We start from the raw sequence: 5,954 nt of genomic DNA on the forward strand, positions 1-5,954 counted from the left end.
TAACAAGTAATTCCAGTCAAATAACTAAAAATAAATATCATTTAAATAAATTAAATCACCATAAAAGAAATCAATTAAGCACCTAATAAATAAAAAATAATGACACATAATCAAATAAAATGCACTTAAATAATAAATTAAATACCATTAAATACCAGGAATATCCTTTTTAAAATTAGGGGTATTACACGCATTCAGCGGTCCTAATGTCCTTTACCAACTCATGGTAATGAAGGTTTTTCATGCCTTAATTGTTGACTAATATGAATTATGTGATTGATGTACATGGTCTTAGCATTTCTAGCATAAGTGATGAGTTCTTTCAAAGCTTATGCAAGTTAGAACTAACTTACTTTTTAGCAATGACTTTATGTGCAATTATATATGAATGAAGTGCATAGTCTATTGCTAATATATATAGAAACATATAAATGATGATGTGATATGCATGGTCCTACAGAGATGAGCTTCAAATAGATTCATAAATAGTTTGACATTTAATCCTAAACACTCACCATTCTATCTACCCTTTTCTTCAAACATTATTTATGATCTTTAAACTTTGAGGTAGTCTTGTTTTCTTTCTTCCTTTGAGTTGATTTCTTACTCATTGTAGTCCAAACTATCTTTTGATGGACTTTGCATTTGGTTCTTTGCAACTTTATGTCTTCTTTGTATCCTTTGATTTTCTTGATGTGATCTTAAATAATGGAATACTTGGAATGATCTTTATAGTTTCATTGAGGTCATTCTTTGAATGTGAATAATCTATATAACACTCAATGTAAACATTAGTCCTTAAACTTCATTAATGGTTTGTTATCCTCAAAACCTCTAGATTGTCCTTGAATGGAGTCTTTAAGGTCAACAATCTCCCCCTTTTTGATGATGACAAAACACTGATGTGTTCATAAGCAAGTGGAGTAGCATTTGAAAAATGCTCCCCCTATCAAAGTGCATTTTGTGATACCCCTCGGATCCGAGACACGGGTTGATCAGGCCCAGGCCCAAACCCGAGGGAATATCAAACAATTAAAGTATTTTAAAGCGAACACAGATGACAAAATGAAACAAAAGTGATGGAATAAAACTGAAAGAAATATTAATTATAAAATCCTCCATGGACAACTGAAAAATGAAACTCCAATCCTCCAAAACTTCAAGGTTACAACTTGGGAATCCACTGATGGACCCCTAACCAAAAGTTCAACTGAAACTGAAAACTGAAAATAATAATGCTAGAAATATCGAGAGAAGTCCTACGTAATCAGATGAAGGTGAGACTGTCCTCGACAAGCACGATCAAGCTCTAAAGCTGGAACCGTCCTGTACCTGAAAAGAATAATAAAGGAGTGGGTCAGACCCACGAGCAAGTTCTAATCTAACTGCAATCCATACAGTGACCCGATACGCAGATACACCGTAGACACCTCACAATATCTATCTAGTCCATACGTATAAATATATCCACACTAAGGGACATTCACTAGTCTATAATAGGGGTCTCAACCTGAATAGAAGGCAACATGCGAATACGCACCCAAAGGTGGGCATGAGTACCTAGACCTAACAGGGTACACCTCAACCTATTATAACCAACTACGCATCCACTGCATATACGCACCCTAACCAACGAGTCTGAGACTCAAGCTCAACTCGTGGTACCATAACCATATATATAAAGTCCGTCCAAATCCAGGGTATGCAGTTCAAATATTTATTAAACTGTCATACAATAAACCAACTAGTTAGCCATTCAACTTATTCAGTTGATATGACTTAACTACCATCCATTAATCCAGGAAGTCATCCAACTTGTTTACAGCTGATCTAACTTAGTCACAATTAGGATTCGATATCTTTCAATCCATTCCATTAATCCATTAGGTTAGGTTTATGCGTTTTGAGCTAAACCGTCCCTAATATGTCACCGTCCCATACCGGTACATACCATCCTCCATATCCATGTAAATTACAACATATATAACAGTTCAATAATTTACAGACCAAAAACTACCATCCAAACAATTGCAGAAAAATATTTAAAGCTTCAGCAATTTAAATCCAAGCATTTAACCGTATAGTTGCAGGAGACGATTTAACAAATCAACAACTAACATCCAGAGCATGCATAGACCAAATTTAATATGTCAGGGACTCCATCATGCATGTGAATGGGTTAAATAATCCTATTATTAACCAATAAATTGCTAAAACAATTCAGAAGATTGTTTAAATATTTCAGCAGTTTAAATCCAAGCATTAACCATATAGTTGCAGTAAACAATTTAATAATTCAGCAACTAGCCTCCTAAGCATGCATAGCTCAAAATTAATAATTAAATGACCTTATCATGCACTTGAATGCATTCTAAAACAAGTTTTATAAACACATTATGTTCCATCAAATTGCTGAATTTTAATTCAACAATTAATTCAACTTCCATTTGTTAAGTGCCTTAATTTTTACACTGTTTGTCCCGACAACTTAGAATTAAACTTTACTTAATTTAGGGTCTTAATAACACTCAAAATTCATTCCTTGATCCCTCTGTAAAGTTCCAAATTCATTCAAACAGTCTCCATGCTCCAACAGTGAACATAGTATGTAGAAAATTAAAAAAAATCGTAAAATAAATCAAAATAACAAGGGAGCCTGCTCCAGAATTTGGAGCAGGCTCTTTTCCAGCCTCGAGCCGGCTCTAGGACTCCCTAGAGCCGGCTCCACTTTGTTGTGGGAGTCGGCTCCCACTTCTATGGAGCCGGCTCTCACCTCCTGTGAGAGCCTTCGTCCCCGGTGCGCGTTTCAGCTCTTGTGCTCCTTCTCCGGCTTATTCCTAACCCTCTGTTAGTTTTTAAAACCAAACTTAGGTGTCATATTAATACCCAGTAGCATCCCAATGGCTTGATAACAACAATTAAAAACAATTACAGAGACTAAATTTGCTACCGAACTAACCTGCGTTAGGAACAAAACTGAAATTATAATATTATCCCAACCTCTCTGTTTCTCTTCACAAACTGATCTTAGGAGTCTTATAACATCCCATTAACATCCCTAGGGTTTGTTTACAGAAGATAGAGGCAAGAATCATAACCAAAACTCAACATATTTTTAATATGCTTTAATGAACAGAACAGGAAGCAACAATACACAAACTATAAACAGATTTGGATTCAATGCAAACAAATCATCAACAAGCATACATTGAACACATAAGTTTCATTTACTAATTAGTTAATCCCTAGAGACTATCTAAATGCACAGAACACGAGCCAAAGGGAAGGAGAAAGAGAAGAACTTGCCTGTGATTTCAATTATGAAATCCCTGTGTCGTCTCTAAGTTTTCCTGCAATTCTGAATGCCGCCAAGCTTCCTATAACTCTGTCTCTAATCCTTACTCAACCTCCTTGGTCCTCTCTGTACAAATCCTCTTAAGCCTCACTCTGTTTTCCCACAACTGCTCTCTGTTTCTCTCTCTCTGTATCTCACGGTCTCTGTTGTTTTTACAAAAATTCCGGTTAATTATTCTCAAACCCTAAACCACCGTGACACACATACTTATAGGCTTAGTGATTAAACCCTAATCCATGTAACCTTAAGCCAAAGCCCATCTCGGCCCATAAACCGACCTAAGATAAATACCTACGTCGGCCACCTATGTAATTGCAACCCTAAATTTAACTGTAACTTAAAACAGAATTAAATGAAAAAAAAAATAATAATAAATTGAATTAAATCCACTTAACTAATTAACTAATTAAATGACCCAATTAAATAATTAAAAACACTTAAACAATAAAATGCCAATTAAAGAATAAAAGAGAACTTAATTCAATTTAAAACACATGACACATAGGTAAACAATTACATCAAAACAATAAATAAAAATAATTAATCCTAATCATGCAAAAATACAATAAAAATAATAAATAAATGCCGAGACTATCCTTTTAAAATTAGGGGTATTACATTCTTCCCCCCTAACAAAAGGAATTCCGTCCTCGGAATTCGCCCTTACCTTCTTCCAATATTTCAGGAAACTGCGAGCGAATGACATCCTCCCGTTCCCAAGTGGACTCGGCCTCATTGTGATGGCTCCACTGCACACGAACCAAAGGGATAACCTTATTGCGAAGGATTTGATCCCGACGGTCAACAATACGACATGGTGGCTCCAAATAAGTTGCATCCGGCTGTAACTCAATCTCCCCAACATCGATATGTTGATACCGATCCTCATCACGCAGAAATTTCCGCAACATGGACACATGGAATACGTTGTGTACGCGGTCCAAATTATCCGGAAGTGCCAACCGATAAGCGACAGCTCCAACTCGATCCGTAATCATGAATGGACCGACAAACTGCGGAGACAACTTCCCTTTCTTCCCAAAGCGCATAACACCCTTTATAGGAGATACTTTGAGAAGAACCTGATCCCCAACCCGAAACTCCAAAGCACGAGTGCGACGATCAGCATAGCTCTTCTGCCTACTTTGGGCAGTACGCATGCGATCTCGAATAAGAGCAATCTTTTCAGAGGTATCCTTGATGAACTCAAGACCTAAGAATCGATTCTCTCCAACCTCCATCCAACAAACAGGTGATCGACACGGTCGACCGTATAACGCCTCAAAAGGTGCCATCCCAATAGTCTTCTGGAAACTATTGTTATAAGCAAACTCCACAAGTGGCAAATATTCCTCCCAGTGGCCCTTGAAATCCAGGACACACGACCGAAGCATATCTTCCATAATCTGATTCACCCTCTCAGTCTGTCCGTCAGTCTGAGGATGATAAGCAGTACTAAGGTGTAACTCCGTACCTAAAGCCTGCTGAAAACTCTTCCAAAATCTAGATACAAAGCTTGAATCCCTGTCCGATATAATAGACAATGGAATGCCATGTAGCTTCACAATCTCTGAAATGTAAAGCCTCGCCAACTGCTCCGAAGTGTAGTCAGTGCAAATAGGCAAGAAATGAGCTGACTTGGTCAACCTATCCACAATGACCCATATGGAATTATGCCCCTTGAAAGAATTTGGCAACCCTTCCACAAAATCTATAGATATGCTCTCCCATTTCCACTCCAGAATTGGTAGTGACTGTAGAGCTCCTGGCAGCCTATGATGATCAATCTTAACCATCTGACAAGTACTACACTGAGAAACAAAAAGAGCAATGTCCCTCTTCATATCTGCCCACCAAAACTGCCGTTTCATATCCTGATACATCTTATCGCCTCCTGGATGAACAGAGAACTTAGAGTGGTGAGTCTCAGTCATCACATCCTTCCTCAAATTATCAGCAGAAGGTACCACTAACCATCCCTTGTACCTTAAACCACCATCAGTCCCAACATAGTAGAATGGAACCTCTCCGGAAGCTATCTCTGCGACCTTGTCGACACGCTGCTGATCGGTGAGTTGTGCTTGTAAAACCTTGCGAATGATGGAAGGTGTAACCACCATGCAAGCCATAAAAGCGTCTGACAACTCATCTACATTCTTCAAAGCAGTCCACTCAATAGCGAATAGAGCAGAAAGACTACCAACAGGTCGGCGACTGAGTGCATCCGCCACCACATTCGCTTTCCCCGTATGGTACTGTATAGAAAAATGATAGTCTTTTATAAACTCCAACCACCTGCGCTGTCTCATATTCAGCTCCCGCTGAGTGAACAAGTACTGCAGACTCTTGTGATCACTGAATAATCTGAAGGACTCACCCAACAGATAATGCTTCCAAATACGCAAGGCAAAAACCACTGCTGCCAACTCCAAATCATGTGTTGGATAATTAAGCTCATGAGGCTTAAGTTTCCGAGATCCATAAGAAATCGGTCGCTCCTCCTGCATCAATACACATCCAAGACCCTGCAATGAAGCATCCGTGTAAACAAGATACTCTATCCCGCTCTGCGGAGTAGCCAGAACCGGTGCAGAAGTCA

The sequence above is a fragment of the Cornus florida genome, unplaced genomic scaffold (genome assembly GCF_030987335.1).
Source record: "Cornus florida cultivar Cherokee Brave unplaced genomic scaffold, ASM3098733v1 CherokeeBrave_3.0.0_Hap2_Chr11, whole genome shotgun sequence".
Taxonomy (NCBI): Eukaryota; Viridiplantae; Streptophyta; class Magnoliopsida; order Cornales; family Cornaceae; genus Cornus; species Cornus florida.